The sequence below is a fragment of the Acomys minous genome, assembly GCF_964271855.1.
Source record: "Acomys minous genome assembly, chromosome: 19".
NCBI lineage: Eukaryota > Metazoa > Chordata > Mammalia > Rodentia > Muridae > Acomys > Acomys minous.
This window is the reverse complement of record NC_140499.1, coordinates 56058975-56084117: the sequence shown is the minus strand read 5'-3', so window position 1 is coordinate 56084117 and position 25143 is coordinate 56058975. Positions and strand designations below refer to the sequence as shown.

General features: G+C 44.2%; 1 long non-coding RNA gene across 1 annotated transcript in view; it reads left to right on the top strand.

The window, feature by feature from the left end:
* Positions 1-25143, top strand: part of LOC311590642 — a 185977-nt gene that overhangs the window by 151218 nt on the left and 9616 nt on the right. The window contains exons 6-9 of the long non-coding RNA XR_014776942.1: positions 10487-10651; positions 16532-16808; positions 22176-22428; positions 24397-24454. This is a non-coding gene — a long non-coding RNA (uncharacterized lncRNA). The remainder of the gene's footprint in view (positions 1-10486; positions 10652-16531; positions 16809-22175; positions 22429-24396; positions 24455-25143) is intronic.

Sequence of the window (25143 nt, the reverse complement as noted above, 5' to 3'; positions counted from 1 at the left end):
TGTGATGTCATTAAAAAAGTAATCTTTCATTTTCAACTTTGTTTTTAGGATCAGACTCAGTTCCAAAACTCCTTGGGATTTCCTAAATGGTAGGATGAAAAGAACAGTTCCTGATATTGAAAAGTGCCTGCAGCCACACCTGAGTTTATGGATAAAATTATTGGTTCCTTGGGTCTCTAGGCAGTTCCAGGATAGGGGCTGGTCATGGGAAAGAACAAGGCCTAATGGTGAAGTCAGTCTCCACTGGCCAGTGATTGAGTCAATAGTACCTTTGGAATAGATCTCTCTAAGCCCCAAATAATAGGGTTCCACAGACATCCAGGTCAGCGAATGCATCAGTGTACCAGATGGTAGTGCTCTTAAAGGGATACAGAGCTCAAATTCCCACCTCACTCCTTGCCCCAGGTATCTTGTCCACTTTACTCCTCATGAAGTGTAACCTTTGTAACAAACCAGTAGTATTGAAGTTTTCTTGATCTGTATGAGCCATTCCAGCAAATTATTAACCTGGAGGAGGGGGGGGAGTTGAGGTAGAGTAGTTTGGACTTTTTGACTTGTGGCTGAAATGAGGCTGGTCTGGTGGGGCTAAGCCTTTGATCTATGGGATTTGAGCCAACTTACGAGCTTCAATGTCAGAACACTGACTCTCCAGTTACCCACCGGAGGGATGGATAGCTGGAAAAGTGCTTGCAGTCGGGGGAAACACTCAGGTATTTTGTAAGCGTTATGAGGAGAAACAGAGTTTTTGCTCGTAGAGAAGATAGTGGAAGGAAGGGGAGATGTTAAATATGGCTGAAATATCAAGTCCTGGTATGTGCGAGAGCGTGGAAGAGAAAGAGAAGAAACTGACTTGAGGGGAAGGTAGCCTAAGGAGGTGAGTCATTCATCAGGCAACAGCTGTCCTCAGGAGTTATGAGGTAAGTCCACTAGAGAACACACACCAAAACCCAGATCATACAGCCTGACCCTCACAGTTCTTGGTCTCTCATGCACAAACAGACATCCTGGTTAAGGCTCTTTAGTTATCAAGACCAGTTAGCCAGATGCAGAACTATACAAGGTCAAAAAGCAAGGTTCGTACATTTAAGGAACTTTCTCAGATCCTGAAACTATGGACTGAGTCTTTGATGGATTCCGTGTGGTGGGTTTTAAGGTCAGAATGGTGCTTGTAACATGACCTCAGTTGTGCTAAAAATCCTGTTACAAGTCTTGGGAGTAAGGAACGAAGGCTGAGGGTGAGAGCGTGCTGATGGGGGTCGGGTCTTGGGTTGAGTAACCAAGGAGACGCCATTGTTGCCAAGAAGGAGTCTAAGGGAAGAAGGGCTCATTTTGCCTCATGGGTTAAGGATACAGTCTGCTATGGAAGTGATATGTTGGCAGCCAGAATAGCTCTTGTTTGTAAGAACAGGACCATGAAGGGGTTGGCTTGGGTTTTGGTAGGCTGGGAAGCAAGAAAGGGTTAATGCTGGGTCACAGCCATAAGACTAAGAACTGAAATCTCAGGACTCACATTGTTCAAAAGACTTATTTTGAGTCACATTTCTGACCCAGAGTAGAGATATGGGATTCTGGAATGCTCAGTAAGTCAATAGTGGATAACTATCTACACCTAGTAGGTTGATACCTACCAGAGGCTTCCTGACTAAGAACAAGGATGTACTGTTGTCCCCTGTCCTAAATCGATCCAAATGGTTGCATCAATTGCCTGGATAGGAAAATGAGCCCCAAGAACAGTTGTTATTTGTATTTTTTCTTTTCTCTTTTATTCTTTTCTTTTTCTTTCTTTCTCTTTTTTTTTTTTTTAGTTTTGGAAATAGTAAAATGTCTGCCAAAATGTCAATTAACACAATGGGTTTTTTTGGCAGTTGTCCACTTTTACCTCTGTAGAGTGTTCTCTGCTCTTCTTTGCAATAAACTACCTGTCTTCCATGCTCTCTTTGTTCATCTTGCTTGAATTCATTTACAGGAGATTACACCAGGGAATCCCAGGGGAGTTCAGAGTGAGATCCAGGTGACAATACCACAGCATGTAGTGTCCATGGAGAAGGACCCTGGGGTCCTAGAGCCTCCTGTCTAGAGAAGTGTGATGAGTAGTCATCTTCTCTGGAGTCTTTGGGGGGCAGGTGCGAAGGCTGCACAGTGGTCCACTCATGGTAATATGGGATGGAGGGAAGTGAAGGGTTCAGCCTGGGCTCCAGTGAGAATCCTTTAGGTTGAGTCCTGGGGATTCTCTTTCGTCTGGGCTGTGTTTCTGGCCCTGGTCTGTGACTCTGGATGTGATTGAGATAATTGAGAGCTTATGCTCCACTCCCAGAAGACTGGTTTTTAGCACACAAGCAACCTGCATTTTAATATTACTCCTTCTGACTGGAAGCATTTGGAAACGGTTCCTGCCCCTGCTTATAAAAGGTGGCGCTAGTTTATGAACATTTCGACATTGATTAATAAAATTCCGAACTCATTAACTAATGGGGAAATGCCAAACTTTTTTTTTTTTTTGCATCCAAGAAAGTAAATGCAATAAAACCTATTCCAAAAGGTAAGTTAAATTATAGCTCTTGCATTTCTCTCCTGATGGTCCCACCAGATGTTTTCAAATGCAGGACACAGACCCTTTTTCTTGTTCTCTCCAGGGAAGGAAGAGAGAAAGCTTGGCTCAGATAGACAAATTGTAGGAAAAGGGGGTAGGGGGATGGGGGGGGGAGGGAGGAGGGAGAACCATGTAGCAAAGCGCTGCAGGGAATCTAAGACAGAAAGAAAGCCATGCTTGTTTCTTTCTGCCACTTTCCTCCCACTTTCCTTATTTTCACCAGTTCTTCCCAGATCAGTGTCAGGAATTTAGCTCTCATTTTGCAAACAGCCTGCAAAGTCTCCACCAGTCTCCTGAGGCCAAGGGCTGCCATCTTTCTTTTTCCTTCTTGAGAAGTCAGTACCTCTTTGCTACCGCACAGCTCTGTAGGGGAAGACCACGCAGAAATCCATGCCGGGATAGGATGGCTGTATGAGCAGAGAAGTGTGGGGACCAAAATGTCTCCCTACCTGGCTTTCTCAGGGCCTCTGGCTTCTTTTGCAAATAGAATTGTATTTTCAATCTCTCCCCCTCCCCCGCCCTCCTCTGCCTGCTTAGACTTCTATTCCAATGCAGCAGCAAAAACAGGAGTGCAGGATATGGTCAGTCCTTCACAGGACAGCCCTCTACTGTCCTGAGGTGAATTCTCCTCAGTAAAGGCAAGCTGTGTCCCTCCCATTGAGTGTCAAGAGTGAAGGCTCCACACTGGAGGGGGTCTAGGGAACAGGATGCTCCAGCTTTTACTCCTCAGGGCTAACTTACCTGGCGGCAGGGGTGGGGGTGGGGGCAGGGGGGTGGGGTGAGGGGGCGGTGCCCTCGATTTTGGCCATCCTTCCAAGGCACTGGGAAACTAAAGCATATTGCCATATTGCCATATTCCTAAATGGCAAAGGCAAGCACAGTCCGGGAATCTCTAAATGTCTCATGGGGACAACCAGCTTCTCAGTCAGTCAGCCAGCCCATCAGTGCTGCTACCACAGACATGATGGTATTCTGTATACCTCTCTCCAGATATTGACAGGAGTCCTGGATGGAGGCAGAGCAAGTTGAGCTTTGCAGACAGGAGCCAGAGACCGAAGGGAGGGGCTGGCATACAGCAGAGCCGTGGGGATAGAAGAACAAAAACCTAGCCGGTAGTTGTTGTTGAATATTATAGCTTTGTGATTGCTGGAGAATCATGTAGCGTTTCTTCACTTTGGAAAAGCGGACATGCAGAATAGACTATTGCTCAGGCAAATGAACTCTGAGCCGTACCCCGTATTCATGTCAACTCTATCGCTCAGCAGCTGTGTGATATCATTCTCTCTGAGTTCTAGTGGCTAATGAGCTCCACAGGCTGCTGGAGTGTCTGGAGAAGAATTCTTTCTCACGCATGACTAACCTACCTATTAGATACCTTTATTGTCGCTGAGACAGAGCACGTGACCATGGAAAGGGAGGGAAGGAAGTTTTATGCCAGCTCACGGATTCAGGGATTTCAGCATACCATGGCAGGCTGTTCCTCCTGGGCAGGAACGGGAGACACAGAGGCTATCTAAAGCACAGAGCGAGCAGACAAATAGAGGAATACGTCATTCAAAGCCTGTCTCATCATCTAGTAGGCCACCCCATGACTATAGAAGTTCTTTACTTCCCCAAAGAGCACCATTGGCTGGGTACCATGTATTGCTTATAAGGTAGCAGTATCCTACCTCATTTGATGTGTTATTTTGAGTGTGTGTGTTGGGGGATGGGGGGATATGCTAGATGGTGGTACACAATTGTCTCCCCCATAAAGAAAGTTATTGATTTAAATGGTAAGGCTTAACCTTTCTTCTTGCAGATTGAATAGAAATGTCCTCCACAGGCCCACACAGTTAAACATACTCTGTTCAACTGGTGGGCTGTTAGGAAAGTTCTAGAACTTTTAGGAGGCAGAGATCACTAGAGGCTGGCCTTGAGGCTTTAAAGTCTGGTCCCAACTTCCTGTTTACTCTTCATTTCCTGAAATTGGATGCAATGTGACCAACCAGTCTCCTGCTCCTGCTGTCATCCCTCCTTTGCTTGTTGCAAAGACTCTTCAGCCCTGCTGCGTTCTCTTCCCTAGGAACTGTAAACCAAAGTCAACCCTGAAGTCGCTTTCATTGGGGTATTTTATCATTAACAGAAAAAGGAACTAAGACACTTATGTCAAAGATTCATTTTGTAAGAATTATTTTCTTAATTTCTTTGTGTGAGTGTTTTGCTTGCATGTGTGTAAGTGTACTACTATATGTGTGTTGTGTTGTGTCCTACAAGGCTAAAGGAGGATAGAGGTAGAGTTATGAAAGACTGTGAGTGGTTGTGTGGGTGCTGGGAACTGAACCTGGGTCCTCTGGAGGAGTAGCCAGTGCTCTTAACCACTGAACCATCTCTCCAGCTCCTATGTTGAGGAGTCTTATTTTTCATGTGTATTTGCTTTTAAACTTTTCACATTTGGTTTAGTTGGGAAAGGTGAAGTTTAGACGCACTAACTCCGAAGCCTCAATGATCTAACATACACTTTTATTTTTAAGATAAGACATGTCTGTGTGGGTTGGCAGAAGGGTGCTTCACACTGGGCTCTCGGAGAACTCAGAGTAAAAGGCTCCTTTTTTGATATTCTTCCAGGAACTCCTTGGCTGGGGCAAGCATCTCATGAAGTGGCACTGTGGAAGTTTTCTGAAACTGAGCTAGCTACTCTATTCAACTCTGTATCTATCTCCCTCAGATATGATTTCTCTTGTAGTTTTACTGTCAGACATGATTTTGCTTTTGGGGAAATCAGAATTTAAAAATACGCGTGTGATGTGTCTTCCTATGTACAAACTAGGCCTGTTCTTGTTCACACAAGACACTTTTACACCAGTGAGAAGAGAATGTACTTATTTCAGAAAATTCTCTCTCATTTTTTCCAATGCATTTTTTCATATTCCTGGCCTTATGTGATATTCAAGTATGGGGAGATGCTTGAAGGATTCATATTGTCAAGAGAAAAAAGTATGGGGTATCCCAGAAAGCCATCTGGTGTGTGATGACTGTCATCTCTCTACTTGTGTCTGCGTTGCTCTCTACCATGCATGCACTGTTCAGGCAGGCTGGTACCCAGCTAGTGTGGAAGGAAGGATCCCAACACATCACATTTACTGTTGACATCCAAAATGCCATTTTTTCTCACTCTCTGCCAATTTAGAGCCACTCAAGTCTTGAAAGGCCCGCGAAAAGCTCTGCTCTGGTCCTACACCTTTCATGTACCTTGTCTGACCCTTCTATTGCCTAACTTGTGACTACCTACAAGTGTCATGTTTCTTAACCACAGGAGGGAGGAAAGTCTAGTCTCTCTATGTCATTTCCTTAAGTAAATGATCTAATTTCATCTTAATTCAGTGAAGAAAAACTGGGTTGCCCACTGGAACCATTCAATGAACAGACCTTGAAAGCAATATAGATATTTTATAGTAGGTAAGTGCCTATGGACTTAGTAAATTACCCATGGCCTTGAGAAGTATTCGTGGAATAGAAGCAACTTGGACTTGCTGTAGATTTTGTTTGTTTGTTTGGTTTTTTGGAAAGTATGAAGAATCTCAGCTTATAGTTTTGCTCTTTTACTCAGACAAATTAGAATTTTCAAGGTAGCTTTATAGAGACAGTTCAAGAGCAAGACAGAACAAGTGATACTAACCATTATTGCATTAAAACCTGTTACTTGGCATACTAAGTCACTCTTCTTTATGTGTCATCCTCTTCTTTATGTGTCTTGGTGATCTTAAGAGAGACAAACATTTCTTCCTGTGACTAAAGCATGTTTTTTTTAAAAAAATTGTTGTTATTATATCATTTATTCATTTTTGGGTGGGGTGGTTGTGGGTGTGAGTACGGGTGTGAGCTTACTGCAGCATCTGTATGGAGTTAAAAGGAAACCTTGCAGGAGTCAATTCTCTCTTTCTACCATGTGTGTCCCAAGGATTGAGCTCAGGTCATCAGGCTTGGTGGAAACTACTGTCACTCAATGATCTATCTCTCCAGCTTCCAGCACTGGACTATTTAAGATGTAGAGATGAAAAGATTAATGAAAGATGAATTCAAATGAATTCTGTTTTTTTTTTAACTGAAGTCCATTATATGATGTGAATGGTTTTCACAAGGGAAAAAGTCTCACTTGAATAAAGCGCGCGCGCGCACACACACACACACACACACACACACACTCACACACACACACACCTATAGAAAAAAGGGGTTTATGCATCATCCTTGGAAAAAGGTTCCTGGTCTTGATCCACAGTGTTTTTGCAGCCCACTTCTAATCCCTGGTTCTCAGTGCCCCCTCTTAACCTATACCACATGGGAGGATTTACTGGTACCCTGACCTCATAACTTAATTTTCTTGCTTTTGGATTATGAATGTCTACTGGAGTTAGGTTGCAATAACATAATTTGTCACTGTCTAACATGCAGTGTTATGTTTGAGACTTTTGACTGAGCAGAATAAATTACTGTCCTGATTTATTAATGGCGTAGACCTAGAGCAGTAGATTTATTTAAAGTGAGAGATAAGCTACACGGCAATGTGGAAAATTGAATGAAAAGGCTACTTGTAGAAAATGCTTCTCAATGTTCTCTCTTTTCTGCATTGATTCAACCCTTCCCTTTCCACGGACCTACCTCAAGCAGTTATCACCCTCCTGAGCAAGAGCCTATCACGTGCTTAGCTTCATGTAGATTTTCCTCTTCACTGTTGTCATTATTAGAGATTTGGGCAAAATGGCTCTCTTCTGCTTATGACTTGGCCCTTCTCTGTTCACTACAGTCTGTTTGTTTTGCGATTTAGTCTCTCTCTCTCTCTCTCTCTCTCTCTGATAGTTCTATTGTTTCTTTGTATTTAATTCTTATTGTTACATTTACACATGCATATAAATGTATAAATGTAACTCACTGTGTCCATTTGGTATTGCTTGCCTATATATGACTTTAGGCTGATCACTTAGTATTGGTTAAACAATTACAGGGTTCATCCTTGGATAGATTGATTCCCCCCCCCCCCCCCAGAGGTCATTAATTACCTGTAGCTCTTCTTGTAGGGGTAAGGCCCTGTGAGATGTCCCCATCCACGCTGGCATGTAAGTTAGTGCTACCATTGTCCAAGTCTTGTTTAGGCGGCCATATTGTTGAGATTTCATGGGTACAGATTCTCTATATTAATGATACACTCTCGCAGCAGATATCCTGGTCTTCTGGCTTTTATAATATTTCCAACTTTCTCTTCCAGGGCTTTGCCTTCTTAAATGTCCTGTAGCTTGCCTCCTTGGCCACTCTCGGCCTCCCCTCTTGCTTTACAGACTAACGTTTTCATTTCATCCCTGCAGCCCTCTGCTCCAGGTTACTCTCATTTCTGGAGTTCCTGAAATGGCAGTTACTCTTTCCTACCATCACACTCTCCAGAGCGCCTCCAGCTCTCTTTGCGTTGAGGCACAGTCCATGTCCCCTCTTCTGGATGGTAGCCCGCGGGGATCCTTTGTTTCTCTGCACCCCTTCTTTAGTAAGGATGGTGACTGTCGTGCCTGTGACAAGTGGTTGGGATGCAATAGTCATAGCTCTGTGTATGGGATGTGAGTCAGCTTGTCTCAGTCCTACAGAGATACTTTGTAGTCATGTAATAGTTACATGTCTAGTTGACTGGGACTCAATTCTGGATGTTTCTGTGCAGATGCTTTTTTTTTTAGTAGATTAACATTTAAATTGGTAGACTGAGGAAAGCAGAACACACTCCCTTTGATGGGTGGGTTTTATCTATGATAGCGGCCTTTGGACCTGACTGGCACCATTAGCCCCACTCAGATCTCCAGCTCCTATAATCATAGAAGCCAGTTTTCTTTTATTTTAAGGTGTTTTTTCTTCTTTTTTTAAAAGTGTATGAGTATTGTGCCTGCATGTATTTAAGTGCCATGTTTTGACGTGTCCATAAAGGCCAGAAGAAGGTGCTAGAATAACTGGAACTGGAATTACAGATGGTTGTGCGCTGCCAGGTGCGTGCCAGACCCTGGTTGAGGTCCTCTTCAAGAGCATCAAGTGCTCTTAACCACTGAGCCACTACTCCAGCCCTCAATTCCTCTTATCATTTAAAAACATCACACCCTCTTCTTATTGGGCCTGTTTCTATGAAGAAACTGGACCAGTATAGGATGGTAGTTTATGCTTCTCTCATTTTCCCGGTGTGATAACCAGGTCCAGAGGTCAGCCAGCTTGTTCAAGGTACCAGTAAGTGGTGGAGTTGGAATTCTGCCTGACTCCAGAGACAATTCTTCAGCAGAAGGTTAAATGCACGTTGGCTTAAAGGAATCGGATCTAAAGAAAGCTGCCAACATAACAGTGGCAAGGGAAGCACTGAGACATCAGCAGCCCTGTTGGCAACTTTGCTCTTGTGGAGGAGGTTTACATTTTCCACTGGCACCATGCAACGATTTACAAAGGCATTTTATTTTGGCTTTGGAGGTGCAATTGTAGAGCCAGGAGAATGGAGTAGGTAGGCACCCAATGGAGTCCGCACCCAGCAGCAGGAAGAATCTCCCTGCACCCCTTGCTCCCCCATACACACACCACACAAAATACCCTCACACACACTGGTCACTGCCACTGTATTTTCAGCCTCTCAGGTTCTCAGGCATCGGAGTGGTTAAGGTTTTAATAGGCTTAGCGGTAGCTCTAGCACCAACACCTGCATTCATCTGTAATTTATGGCTGCCCTTTATGTAGTTGGTTTAGTAAATTGTACCTAAGAGTAGTCTTTGAGACTTGGCAGCTCGGGTACGGTTTCACCATTCAGCTGCGTTTTTGTCAACAATTTGGTTTCCTTTCTTTCTTTTGGATGACATTCTCAAATACTTAATTTAAAGCTTTGGCCAGGAACACACTTTATCAGACTCCTTTTGTGTGCCAGGAGATCCCTTTAAGGTATATTCTACAAAGGCTAAATTTCCACTTACTAACACATTTACTTCTGAATTAGCCCTAAAGTCACCACATATCCAAAGAGCACAAGGTTATGTGTGGGGAGTTTAGACCACATGATTTGTGTGGCTGCCAGCCTCTCTCCAAGTCCTTTACCTGACTCTGATTTTAGTAGAAGGGAAATTCTTTAGTAAGTGGAGGGGTGTGGGTGATGGTGCTTAACCAAGGCATAAAATGAATGTCTTTTGCAAAAAGGAGAGAGCTTGCTTTGTTCCCAGGGAGGTGAGGAAATGTTTGGCCTCCCTTATTTGTTCAGTCTAACCATGTCTCCAAGATTAAACCAGGTGATTACGAGTGTAATTTATTCCCCTTTCAAGTCTGTCAGCCTGTGTGTGGATGTGGGGTGCTGTTTTCCTCTTGTTTGGGTGGAAGATCCATACCGGGCAGAGTTAGATTTAAGACCATCTGTAAGGTCCCCAAGGCAATGCATTGAGATTTTTCTGTTGAATGGGGCCTGACTATTCCCTTTTTATGTCATTACTTACAGATGGGTTATCTTTGCAGGGCTAAGCTCCCAATTGTCTTGAGGCCTACACATAATGGAGGTGTAATTCATCTGTATTATGATAAATACTATACTGTAGGCATGAAAGCTCCTAAGAACTGCCATCCTAAGAGAAAAGAACTGCACTAGAACCAGATCTTCCATCCACAGGATCAATCTTCCTTAAAGTCTAAGGGGGGATTAGAGGCGAAGAATAAATCTGTTAACTTTCTTCTTCTTCTTCTTCTTCTTCTTCTTCTTCTTCTTCTTCTTCTTCTTCTTCTTCTTCTTCTTCTTCTTCTTCTTCTTCTTCTTCTTCTTTGTTATAATGAGCAGAGAAAAAAATCTCACCAGCTTAATGCTTCCAGAGGAGAATGGGAATTTAGGTTTTAAGCGTGAAATGTCAACTTCTTTTTACATTTCCCTAGGGGCTTGTGTCCTTCACATCCCATGGTGCCCTGAGTTGACTGAGAATCTCCCGAAGTCACATCACAATGCCGCTGAAGCTCACCTTCAGTCTCTTGCTGACTCCTTCTCCTGCTCCCTGGTGTGGAGACTCTGAATGTACTGCCGTTGTGACGCTGAGAGTTGAGGTTTGGAAGTTGCTTATCTAAGACCCTTGACTCTTTTTTTTTTTTTTAAATGAGCTTGCTTCTTTCCAATCTGAGGGCAGGAGCACAGAAATTATCATAAAGTTGTAACATAGAACATACAAGATGCTTTAATAAGGAGTAGGTGACAAAACAAATGAACACACACACACACACACACACACACACACACACACGTGCGCATGCACACGCACAAACAAACTCACAAGCACATATACACGTACATGTTGGTCTAGAACAAGCATAGTTCCTCTCAAATGGTTAAAAAAATAATATGGACGTGTGTGTACACATGCATGAGAAATTTATAGAATGATTCCTCAACATCCTTGGGAATTGGTTACGTGCTTCATCTTATCCCCACCAAAACCCAAACCTGCGATGCTCAGGTTCCTTATATATTCTTATTGCCTTAGTGAGGCTTTTATTGCTGTGGAGAGACGCCATGAGCACAGCAACTCTTACAAAGGAAAACCTTGAATTGGGGCTGCCTTACAGTTTCAGAGGTTTAGTCCGTCATTGTCACAGCGGCATGCAGGCACTCAGGTCCTGGAGAAGGAGCTGAGAGCTCTCCGTCTTAATCTGCAGGCAGCACGAGGCGACTGTGTGCCACACCAAGTGTAGCTCGGTCATATGAGACTTCAAAGCTCACCTCTATAGTGACACACAAGGCCACGTCTGCTCCAACAAGGCCACACCTTCTAATAGTGCCACTCCCTATGGCCAAGCATTCAAACACATGAGTCTATGGCGTCATTCCTATTTAAACAACCACACATACATACCGCAGTATAACAATTGCACACAAAATCTATCTTTCTTTATAATTTAAGTCACCTCTGTACGACTTGTATTGTATTACATGGTATACAGTGTAAATGCCACAGAAAGAGTTGTCATATTGAGAATAATAGCAAGGTCACAAAAGGTCTGTAATGTTTAATAATGACACCTTTAAAAACAATATCTTGGATCTGACTTTGATTGAATCCACAGCTGTAGAACCCACAGCTATGGAAGGGTGATTATATACCCCCCACACACATGCAGAGAATTATAAGAGTACAAATAGGATAAAATAAATAATTGATATCATATTGAATTGACAAGTGTGATGAATCATAAGGATATATTGGGTATAGTTTGTAATAGTCTTGTGACTTCCTTTTTAAATTTGACATCAGATTATAGTAAAATTTAACTTCTATAGGCATCAGGGTTAATATGATGATCAAAAAGAGTGTGCATAGCTAAAATCTCATATTGGTGTGCTTCTATGGCTTGCAATGATAGATTCTCTGAATTGTTTGTTTCTGTGAGGCAGACACAGGATCCCGGTCATTGTCAGTAGGCCGGCAGCTAAGACTGGGAGCATCCATATAAGCTAGGAAGTATAGTAGTGGTACTTATCAGGAGAAGCACATGCCCAGTGGCAGGGGAGGAGGGCACAGATCTGTAGACAGGGTACAGAGTATCAAGAGATTGTAAGTGTTCTGGACAAAGTAACTTTCCCCTTCAGATATGCTTCCTGCGTATTTCTCAAGTTTGCTCCTTTTCATGAGGAAGTCAAAAATGCTTTGTAAATAAACATAATGGTTTCTTCTATTGGGAAACCCTTACTTATATTACATCATTCATTCTCTCTGCAACCCTAAGAGATAAGACAATTTATGAGGAGGTCTCAAGGCTACTTATCAATCCACCAGCACCTACCTATGTAAATGCTCAGGGTTCCCCCCTATAAGCCACTGGCAAGGAGCTTCATGGAGGGGAGGTGGACAGACAGCTCTATACATTACAGCCAGATCCATTCACCTGTGGTGCTGCTGCTGCAGGAGAGCTCAGCCTGCACACGTCCTGCTGTGGCAGTGCTGCACTGTCACCAGCCGGGCGAGCGTCATTTGGTTTTTGCCAGGAGCAATCTATTAACCGACGTAAACAAGCACTCCCTCTCTTTTCCCTTCCTCTATCACATTCCACCCCAAATACATCAAAGGAAATGGCAATTTTCAGAAACTTTTAAAGTAAAAGTGCAGCCTTCAAACCTTGACGGAAAATACTGTAAAAGTTAAACATGGAAAATGTCAGAGATTAAAATAAGTAAAATGGGAGATGAAATGAAAACCAACCTGTATTTGTTCTCCGTGGCTGACAGAACCCTGGAAGGCCAAAGCATCCGAATCAAGTGGCAATCCAGTGCTCTGTGTGACACCTCTAGTGTCCCTTCTTCTCTTACTGTTTGTTGTGGCTTGAACACTCTGTCATTCCGTGGCTTGTGGATGCATCTCTGTGCTGTCTGCTTCTGTCATAACCCAGCCTTTCCTCTCCTTAGAGCACCAGCTGTGGATTAAGTCCAACCCCAATCTTGTATGTATTTCATCTTAGTGATACAATGTCTGCAGAGACCCTATTTTATAAGAGGTCTTATGTACACACACACACACACACACACACACACACACACACACACACACACACACGGAGTAAGATTTCAACATAGCTCTGAGGGACAGAACAGCCTACACCACAACAGGGAAGAATAGGACCCTTAACTGTGTTATGAAGTAGGATCAGGATGCCAGGGACCTACGGTTACTAGACTTTATTTGTTTCTTGAATTGCAGGTGAGGCAAATATACATAATGCATTGATCTTTGGTTAGGTGCATCAGCTTTTAAACATCAGAGCAAGGGGCGGGAGAGATGACTCAGTGTTAAGAGCGCTGGTTGCTCTCCCAAGGAATGCTGGCTTGATTCCCAGCACCCACATTTCAGATCACAACTCTCTGTATTTCCAGTACCAGGGAATATGACACCTTCTTCTGGCCTCTGAGGGCACCACATATGCATAATGCATAGATATATATTCCTCAAAGAATAATGCATGACATAGCAGTATGATAATTAATAGTAAGGAGAAATTTGGGCATGGCTATTTATTTATTTTTGATCATGTTATGGTCAACTCAGGGTGGATCCAGAAAGAGTGAGGCAAGAGGGAGTTTAAAAGGAAACAATGAGGAACGGCACTGACATCTGGAAGTGGCTATTCTTGCTAGTGATGCTTATCATGGGAAGCTTTGGTTGACTGCTCAACAGAGCATCACTGCACAGATGTCCTTACAGAGCTATTTCTTGTGTGGGGTTGTGTGAACTTTGTGTGAGGTTCTCTACGAGCTTGTGGTTCTGAGAGTCACTCTGGCAGTCGTATATAAGAGCCCCTCTTTTCCACCTTTCTGGATTTAGTTACCTTTTCTTTTGCTAGGCTTGACAGGAGTGACTCTTATTTTTTGTTTTTTTTGTTTTGACTCTGTTAATTCTTGGCATTTTCACCTTTCTGATTGTATTGGTTCATCACTACTACTTACCCACTTTGGTTTGCAAATCATCAAAGTGTACATTTAGGCAACACAATTGGTGTCCTTTAGCCGTTACAAACAACGGTGCTGAGGTCCTGGGATTAGGTTTGTAAGAAAGAGAAAAGGGGTTATCTGTCAGTTGATCTAATCCTCTACGTTAACTGTTCTGTCTGTAAGCCCCTAGAGGAGAAAGTGACCAGCCCTGCACCCCACACTACTATAAAGGCCCATTCCCAGCCCCTTGAGAAGTAGTCCACTGGTCAAGCCCCACCCTACAGAACCAGGTCACCAAATCCCACTAGTCTCTAAATTTGCCCCAAGATCAGGCCAGAGATCCTACCAACACCAGGCCACTCTGGAAACCTCTCCTTCCCCCTCCCCCTTCCCCTTGCCCTTTCCCCCCTCCCCCCAAAATTGTACACCAAGCCTGCTTTCTGGTCAGTTCGTTGATGTTTCTCACCTGAGCAGAGGCAGCCACCAGCTTGTGTCTCTCCCAATAAGTCTCTTGTGTGAGGTTTGTTGTGTGGTGTGACTTTGTGGTATTCCTTGACTCCCGACTGCCAGGATACCTTTCCACTCAGAGCCGTGAACACTTACACTGTCAATTCTGTAGCAGTAAATCTAATGGAATCATTATGTCTAGGGTGAACATTAAAACGATAGTTGTCTTTTAGAAGTGCTTTGACCTTGAAGAAATCATTGTAGGAAACAGGGACTCTTTTCTGGGATCTACAGAATTGTCTTTCTGAGGGGAGCTTTACGGCCTTTGCATGATTTTGATCCCAAGACCATCCTGGCAGCCCTGGAATGTCTTGTGCTATTGAGTGGTGCAAACAGTGTACAGTAAGGACTAAAGTTGCAGGGGCCTGATGTCTTCCTTCGGGAAACCTACAGATTACATTAGGGGCTTTGCTAGGAGGAACTTGTTCGCCCCCCAAATAACTTTTGTGTAACAACCAATAAATATGCATTGCTTGGCTATTTAAGAGCCAGTCCACAGAGGCTGGATCTCCCTGCTGCCAGCAAGGCCCCAATTCATCCTTGAGTGACCCTCTTTCCTCAGTTGACCCTTGTGACTCAGAACACAAAATTCTAAAATCAATCGGAAAAAAGGAAACCCATTCTGGCACTCAAGTCCTGATATAGCTCTCTACCGTGACTATATTGCTATTAAAGCTATTGGGTGTCTTGAAATCTATGCTGAAAAGACAAGTCCTTTCTCTTTGTGTGCGATGTATAAAGAACTGACTGTGGAGCTGTAGAGATGGCTCAGCTACCTTAAGAGCACTGGATGCTGTTTCCAAGGACCCCGGTTTGGTTCCCAGCACCCAGATGCAGCTCATAACTGTTTGTAAGTCCAGTTTCAGGAGACCCAATGCCCTCTCCTGGTCTTTGTATTTACACATATGTGCTATAAATTCACAATGCACATACATTTAGTTAAAAACAGTAAAAATGTATCTTTAAAAAAAAAAGAGTTATTTTCAAATTCATTGCCAAGCCTGTGGCTGCCCTGCCGATGTAAGCTGAATCGAATACACCCTTCACTCGGGTGTTTGCAGCTCTGCTTGGAGGTTGATCTGACCACCACACATCGCCAGAGCAACTAACCATTGGGGCATCAAGGACAATCTACCTCTAGTGCCACGGATACATAAATCTGTGTCACCCTATTAATTTGGAGGAAATATTTCAGGCACATGACTGACATGAAGTAGATAAATACGGCATCAACATTTTACTGTAGCCACATTTACGCTATTGGAAACATTCAAACAAAGTGTCGTTCCCCCCCCCCCCACTCAAAGGCTAAGGTTTGCATTTGAATGTGGTTGCCCTTGAATGTTAGTAAATACCTTGGTTTCATCTGCATTCACCAAAGGGACATTTTCAAGCCTGTAATGCTTGCCTTGGCTCTCCCTACATGTTGCACTGGGCGTAACTTAATTTATCATTTAGAATTCCTACAGTTCCCTCTTGTTACTAAGGGGGTCAGCTCTAGCAATTCAGAGAGTGAAGGGCATGCCCCAAACACTGGAATTCTGGGCTGGTTTAGATTAGAGGTTCCTTTCCATGCAGTCTTCGAGAGCCCATTGCAAAACACCTAATTTTTCTCTGCTTTTGTGTCAACACAAGTGAAAAAAACCTGTCAGAGATTAAGCTGCTCAGTCTCACCTTGAAGAAAAAAATAATTTTTTCCAGGAATGTTTAATTTTGGGGGTGTGAAAGAGGAAGGAGTTTAGCTTGTTCTCAAGCACCAGAAGGGGCAGACTCTATGCCTTGGGAAAGTCTCCAGGGAGTGAGTCCAGAGAGAGAGAGAGAGAGAGAGAGAGAGAGAGAGAGAGAGAGAGAGAGAGAGAGAGAGAGAGAGAAAGGGAGAGAGAACGCTAGAGAGAGACAGAGCTGCCAATAGGGTGGGGGAAATGAGAAAAACCCCCACAGCTCAAGAGCCAAGTACTTGTGGCTTGATGCATCCTGCATTTTATTTTCTTTGATTTTTCCAGAAAAAGAAAAAAAAAAGCTGGCAATGCAATAGAAGAATTGCGAACAATGTCGTCTGCCTTTGCCAAGATATAAATACAGAAGAAACGTTTGAAAGGACCATGTACGGTATCAAATTATCTGCAAAGATGAAGAAAGTAATGACTTACATTCTCCACTCCCTGGCTGGTGACTCAACCCAGTGGAAACTGAAGCAGACAAAGCAGTTGAAAGCCATGGGACTGGGAAGAGCCTATCAGATCAGACAGGCTCACTGGATGTGAACATTTGGGACACAAGGTGCGAGCTAACTGCTTCTTTGCATTCATTAGGAGAGAATATATGTATGTATGTGTACTTGCAGACACACACACACACACACACACACACACACACACACACATACCCCTACATACATAGGCTTGGGACATTTCACCTGGGCCACAGGTGCTGTCAGAGTACCCAGTGATACAGAATCACATGACCCATACAGGCAGTAACTGTACTTACACAGAAATAAGCCTTCCTTACTCAGCTGGCTTAGAAAGTCCCTCCTCTATGCTCTTTATTATTTTGTTGAAGCTACAATTCATATGACACAACCCACTCATTTGTGTTGGTTTTAAAAAACAACGCTTGTTTACTTACTTTAAAAAATGTCTCGTTTAGTAACTGTAGACTCCAGGGGACAGCTTCACTCATCCATGCATGTACAGCCAGGACTCAACACAGCACAGCACCCAAGGCTGCGACTTGGTAATTATGTATTTTTTAGCAGATGATGAATGAATACGAAGGTAACAGACTTCCAAGGCTGAGAACACTGGCTGGAGTCTGCCACCCATTCTCATGTTTTTCTTCAAAATCATAAGCAAATTTTTATACCGGGAAGTATCAAAGAGAAAAAAAAATCCCCTATTTGATAAGGGTAAAGTGAACCAGATGTGCGCTGTTGTTTGACCCCAAGTATGAGCAGAATGGAAACTTTGGCAGGAAAGCTGCCCAGATCCTTTGTAGGCTCAACAGCAGAACTGGAATAGCTGTGTGGGAAGGCATTTGTTTTTATTATGCTCCACGTTGCTTAGCTTGAATCAATCCAACTCTAGAGGAGGTCCGATGCAGAAGGAAATAGCAGCTATGAGATACCTACTCCGCGTTCTAGTTCACTACCCAAATGAGACTGTGAAGTGGGTGCTTTTTTTGTTAAGCAAAACACAAGTGGGCAGGAGGTTTCATGCCGAGTCCTCAGGTGGGCTTCTGGATGTGGAAGGAATTCAGAGAGGGAAGAAGACATGAGCATGTAGTGATATCCAAGAGTCTGTACAGTAGACATGATATGTAGGCTATGCTGGGAAGGGGAAGCAAAGCGGAGAAGACAAAGGATACTACATTCAAAGTCTCTGAGAGGACCCACATATCCTGATGGTATGGTGAGTGCTGGCTAGGCGATGGGGAAGCGCCAGCTCCAGGAGAAGGCCTAGGACTTCAAGGAAGCACTGTTGTCACAGGAGAAACCAAGGTCCTAGGGAGGGGACACGCTAGGTGTGTCTTCCTGGTTTTCCATCTCTTCCCAGGAAGCAGAGAACAGAATGTATCCTTGCCTCTGACTTCTGAAGGATTGTAGCTGTTTTCTCTGTGTCCAGCTCTGTAATACCTTCCAGCACGTTCTGCACCAGGGCGCTTTATCATTGTTGTTTTTACTTCTCTGTTATATTGGAGAGAGGAAGACTTTTGCCCACCAAGAGAGGGGACTTCTTTCTGTAGAGGTACGTTCCAAAGTCATCTATATCTGTCACTTTCCAGCAAGGAACTCTGATGGCTCACTGTGTTTTCTATCAGGAAAGAATTCTATTCCCTGGTCCCAGCTCACCACAGCACAAGCAAAGCTCCGGATTTGCTGTCTTTTCTGTGAAGTGTTTGGTGGCAGTGCTGGAGAGCCTTGTGCAAGCCACTGACGATCACATTTTTCTTCATCACCAAAAAGCTCTTTTGGCAAAGACAAGGGAAAAAAATCACTATTATCATGAATAAAGGAAAGTAGTTGTCACTATTAAAAAAAAAAAGAAGAAGAAGAAAAGAAAAAAGCAACAAATTTTGTGACAGAGTCCATTCCAGCTTGTGAGAAAAAAAATTCAGGCCTCAAAAGGACATCAATCTGTTCCACTTCATAGACCCCCCAGATTCTCACCATGTCTGTCATGGTGAACGTGGGGTTCATGGTGAGTACAAACTGAGGGAAAGGAGGCCTGTTTTCCTTTACCCAGAGCGAGGTGCCAGACTCCTGAGGCACCACATAGTGCAGATCTGCAGAGCACGCTCTACATACTCCAGGGTGACATTCTCCTCGGTGTCCTTCACTTCTATTCCCCCCCCCCCATCTCTCTAGAAATCTACACGGCCCATGTTTTCCTCACTGACTGAGAAAGCTAGTCACAAAAACCCAACAGAGAGAGGGAGTCGGGGTCTCAGCTCCCTGAGATCTGCTCGGAGAGACTTCTTCGTAGTCTTGGAGGCAAAGCGGCGCTGAGCCGGTGGAGAGGACAGCTGGGGAGGCTCTGTGAGGCAAAGCTGCTTGCAGTTCGCGCGCCTGGGGTTTAGCCCCGGGATGCTGTAAGAATGTGTTCTGAGCCCTTTGAGTGCCATGAAATTAATACAGCCATTGATGAGGCAGTTATGAGAAGCTTCAGCGGTAGTTGAACTCTGCAATTTTTCTTCTTCCTTAAAAACAAAAACAAAAACAAAAAACCCACCTTCACTTCCACCGGAGACACGCTTCCTTCTCCCAGCCGTGTGGGTAGAAATGACTTCTCCTTCGGCTGAGATCTCAATGTCCCACGTTTCTTTTCATTTTCCCCTCTTCATTTTTGTTATTGTCCCCTCTTTATTATGAAATTGATATTCGGTTCATCTTGATCTCCCGATTTCCGTGTTTCGTTTCTTTCCAACCGGTCTTCACGCTTTGGGTTCAAAGCATGTCAAGTTGTGCCATCTCTTCCCATGCCTCTCTTGCGTGTGACCCTTCGCGCTCCTTCTCTGCTTCTCAGGCCTGTTCGGGTTTTGCAGCCTGTCCGCCACTGCAGAGCTTGGCCCCTCCCTCCCCTTCAGAGGTGTGCAGTCACTTCCTGGCCAGTTTCCCTTGTTCACACGCCTGCTTGTCCCTATCCCGTGCAGCGCTACTCCCACCCAAACTGCTCTCCTGAAAAGCCACTTGAGGTCATTGTCCTACCCTTAGTCTTGCATTACCCTTAATTTCTCCCTTAGCCACAGAGGCAATATCTCTGTGCCTTCCTAATCCTCCCATGAGTCTCCTGCAAGAAAAATCTTTTGCAAAAAGCTTTATTGAGTTTATCTGATGTCAACAAATTCCGTATTTAGTGTATACAATTTGATGAGTTCCCATGTACATGTACAGCTATGATATCACCCCCTATAATTCTGGCAGTGAATGTATCTACCTGCTGCAAAGTTTTCCACATGCCCCTTTAAGTGTGTATGTGCAGTATATTATTTCACTAACGGCAGGCATGCGATGTTTAATCTCAGCTGTCAACTTGATAAACTCTAGCATCACCTGTGAGAGGGGCCTCCGGGCAAGCCTGTAGGAGATTGTCTGGGTTTGATTAATTGAAGTGGGAAGACCTGTCTACAGTGGGTGAAACCATTCCCTGGGCTTGGGTCCTGCACTGCATCTGAAGGAGATAGTGGGTTGAGCGCAAGCACTCTTCCTCTTGCCTGTGGAAGCAGCATGACCCTTTGCCTCAAGCTCCTGCCTCTGTTCCTGACCTAATTGCAACCCAAACGACCCCTTCCTCCTGTAAGCTGCTTCTGCCGGATATTTTATCTTAACAACAGGAAAGGTGTTTAAGACAGGTTGCCATTGTTACCAGGGAAATTAAGATTTCCACTTTAAGCTTTAGTCTCAATAGTAAACATAATTTGAAAAGAAGGAAGCTTCGGGACTATTTTATTAGAGTTTTAGAAGAAGAAGAAGAAAAAAAAAAAAAACCAACAGGACCGGCAAGCTGAACTCTTTGTCAGCTCCTGCGAAGAAAGACGATAAAGAGGGAACACCATGTCTTTTGCAGGGGGAGGTTGGCAAGCAGCTGCAGCCAGCAAATACAAACTAAAACCACAATTACCACTCAAAGTGAATCAAATGAATGTTATAAAATGACAATGAGGATTGGTAAGGATATAGAGCAAAACGGCATGTAATGATCCTTGAAATATCAAAAATGGGCCCTATTATTACTTTATTGCAGATATTCTTTGTGAGGACCCAAAACTCCATAAAAAGTCTTGGGAGAGATAGGATTACATGATTTATCCAATTCTCCTTAGGGAAGCTATTACCTCCTTATAAAGCAAACCATGGTTCCAAGGCCACAAAGTTAAAAACTTCACCAAGGTGCCAGATGAATCCATACTGTGGGGATTTTAAACCTCCCATATTATTTAATCCATGGGTGTGTGCACCATTTCATGTTAGGCCATTCTGATTAAAGAAAAGAATCTGAATCTTCCAGAATAATTACTATAAGCTCAAACTAAGATGCAGCTGCCTTGGTTGTGTCTCTGTCTTCCTATACCCACCCTCACTCCCTGAGACTCTGCGGAGGCTCACCAACCTTTCCAATTTACAGTTGAGATAACTGGGCCACCAAGTTCTGGAGCTAAGGCAGAAGCCCTGGTCTTTACAGTCTTCCTTTTCAAATGAGCAGAAACCTAGGCGCATTCTGACCTCAACCAGAGGCTGCAAAGTTTGCAAAGCTGTATAGATAAATGGAGAGTTGGCAGATTTGATGTATCTCAAGTATGTCACACTTAGAAGGAATGTGTTAACAGCATGAGACACATAATTAGAACCATGTTTGCTTTCTTAGTCTGGAGAAGGAATGGGGAATCCTGGGTTAACTTTTAAGAGTCATGCCTATTTTATGACTGCCTTCAAACTAACAAACAAAGGAATCAGGAAAATTCTGTCCAGGAGAATATTTAAAGGGCAATTATAGCACCTACATATTTAAAGTCATCTTTAACCTAACAATTACAGTCCACACGCACAACCGTGCAGTCACATACATCCTCCAGCAGTACAGGGTATTGAGCCCAGGGCCATATATATATATTAGACAAGGGATACTACTTACTTGTATCCCCAACCCCCCTCTTGTTTTTGCTACATGAGTGTGTGGTTCAGCCTCCTGCTAATTTTAACATTGTAGATGAAGAAACACTTGACTCTGTCTCTTCTTCTAAGCCTTGTCTCAAAAACTATGAGCAGGTTCCCAAGGGCACTGGAAGGAATCTTCCAGAGTGATTGGGAAAGAGGTGAGACAGTGAGGTCGAACATGTGCCTTAGAACAGGTATGCTGGCCATCTGTGGAATAGCTGCTTTTTTAATGTCAGTGAAAAAAAAATACTCCCTGACTCCCACCTGAATTGTTAAACAGCCGCTCTTCACCCGACAGTCCTTGTTGAATTCTTAGTGCACATGAACTGCTTCAGGCTGGAAATACAGAGTCTTAATCTTTATCAAACCCCCTTTATAGAGACTGAGAGTATTAAGTGAGAATTACTCAGGTCATTGAATGTAGTCAGTGGAAAGGCACACACAAGACACTGAATCATGCATGTAGCACTTGTGTTTCACCTCTCTTCTAGCAGCCAAGAGGGCAGTGTCTCTCCTTTCTCGTGGCAGAGCTGCAGAGGGAAAGAAGAGGGGAAGCTTGGAGGAAGGAGCCTAGGGTATGCTAGGACATCTGGAGGGACGTGATTCTGCCTGGTGGATCTGATGTGGTCGAGATGACATGTGAACCACTTTTAGTTATCTCTAATTCCAACATGATGGCCAATGATGATCAATTATTTCACAGCCTCAGAGAAGGTGTGGCAAAAGAAAACCATGAAAGCAAAACAGGTAGTTCCCCTTTAACCCCATTCATACTGAATTGAATGACCTGATTGGAGGAGGAGGATCAGTCAACATGTTGTGCAATGTTGTGTGTAAAAGATGCAGTTGTTTTTACTTGGACAATGGAGAGACATTTAATATGCCCTCTGGGAGAGAAGGATGTGGTGAAGTCAGAGTAGGTTATTATACTTTCCTTGGGAAAATATGTGCATCCTCCACCTGTGAGGCAGAGGGGAGGTCGGTCACTGGCATCATGGGAGGCTGCGTTCAGTCATACTGTTCATGATAAAGTAACTGTCAGCTCTGATGTGCCTCTTGGGAGCCCATATCCCTCAATGCATTGAAAAAGTGAATCAGGATGCTCGTTCCAGCCCAGCTGTGTGATTTAAAGAGCACTAGCAAGCTTGCGTGCTTACCAGGAATCCTCTAGAATGAGAGAGCCCAAGTATTCATAGATCCACTTTGATTCAACATTATATTAGGCTTACATAATTTTGGTTATATGAGAGAATGACATGTGGTCCCTAGGTAGGAGTATGCAGTAAACACATAATAAATGCTCCTCCTGAGAGAGGATTTAATGTGAACTAAGGCAGAGGCCAGGGAGGAGGCTTTGTGTGCAAGCATGAGAGCCTGAATTTGAATCCCTATAACCCATCTAAAGCCACACACACACACACACACACACACACACACACACACACACGCGCGCGCGCGCGCGCGCGCGCACACACACACAAATGCGCACACACACTCATACACACACTCACATGCGTGCACACACATACACATGCACACTCACACATGCATGCACACGTACACACACGTACGCACACACACTCGCGCACACTCGCGCACACACACATGCACACGCATGCACATGCACATACGCACATGCACACACACGCACACGCATGCACACGTACACACACGTACGCACACACACTCGCGCACACACGCGCACACACACACACGCACATGCATGCACATATGCACATGCACACACACGCACACACATGCACACTCACACACGCATGCACACGTACACACACACTCGCACACACACATACACACACATATACACATGTGCACACACACACACCCCTACAATCCCAGTGTTTCTGCTGTGAGATTTGAGACAGAGACAGGAGAATTCTTGGATGCTTGTGGGCCCGCTACACAACAACAAACAACAAAAAGACCCCATCCCAAAGATGGTGGAAGGCAAAGGCTCCCACTGAGTCTTTCTTCTGTCCTGCAAGTGGACTTGCCAGCATGTGCACATATGAATGCATGTGCCCATGCACACTTATACAACTGATTTAAAGCAATGAAAGAAGAAGGAGTGTGTAGTGGAGAGAGGTCATGTGATCAAGGCTGACTTGCATCTTTATCCTTTAAACACATAAACAATATTTTTTCTTCCTGTAGAGTCCATATGCCAATATTTATCATAGTGAGTTCCAGGCCAGGCTAGGATATAGAGATCCTGTTTCAAAAAACAAAAAAGAAGAAAGAAGAGAAGGAATGGAGGGAGGAAGAAAGGGACCAAGGAAGGGAGGGAGGGAAGGAGGGAGGAAGGAAGGAAGGAAGGAAGGAAGGGAGGGAGGGAAGGAGAGAGAGAGGAAGGAAGGAAGGAAGGAAGGAAGGAAGGAAGGAAAGGACTGACCAAATTTTCTAAGCAAGTTCACATTTGCTTTTAAGAGAGGCTGAGAAGGATCTAAGGTGGGAAATGGACCCTCTCTCTCGGTTAGGTTGTGCCCTGCAGACATCCTAGGAGGTTGGTGGGGTGGCCTCTTGTGAAGTAAGAAAGGCCTAGATTCCTGGAGTGGCCTCCTGGGATGCTCAGTGGGGTGAAAGACCCCCCCGCTGATGATGCATGGATGTGGACGCTCTGTAGTTGTGGTGGGGCTGTTCTCAGTGAGGCTGCGCTCTACACTTCTTCTGACCTTTCACCTTGCTTTCTCCCCACAGATTCCCTGAGAGGAAGCCATTCTGCATGACAACCAGTCTTCCAGCAGCCACAGTGGCGGTAAGTGTGAACTAGTCTAGGTTGGGCTGAGACGGAGCCACTTTCTGTACCCATTTCCAGGGCCCCAGGCCTAGAGAGAGGACCAGGAGGCCACTGACTCACACTGGCTGCCAGAGCTCTCACAGACTCTCCTTTCCTGTCTCCAGGAGTGAATCCAGCCCAATGGCACATAGATTTCTGTCACAGCCTCTCCATCTGCCCTGGTCAAACCATGGCAGGCAGGGGCTCTGCTTTCTGCTTCTACTGTAGGGCCCTGGAGTTCTACCTGGTGCTTGATTCCAAGATGGGTTTTAGAACAAAGTTCATTTCTATGAGCAGAGTTAAACACAGGATTTCTGCTTCCTGGGTGTATTTTCTAAACTGGGCACACAAGAAAGAAAGCAATATTAGGAAAAAAACTTGAAGGTTTTTACTAAGAAATCCAGAACCAAGTGACCTTGGTGAAACTGTGTGACTTTGAATAAATTACTCAATTGTTCTGTGCCTCATATCCTCCTCAGTAAAATGAGGGCATTGGTAGTATTAAATGTGGGGAATACATAACAATAGTTCAGAATAGTTAATCTTTGTTAGCTATTTCTTTTGTTTATTGTTTGTTTTCCAAGACAGGGTCTCTCTGTGTTACCCCTGGCTGTCCTGGACTTGCTTTGTAGACCAGGCTGGCTTTGAACTCACAGCAATCCGCTTGC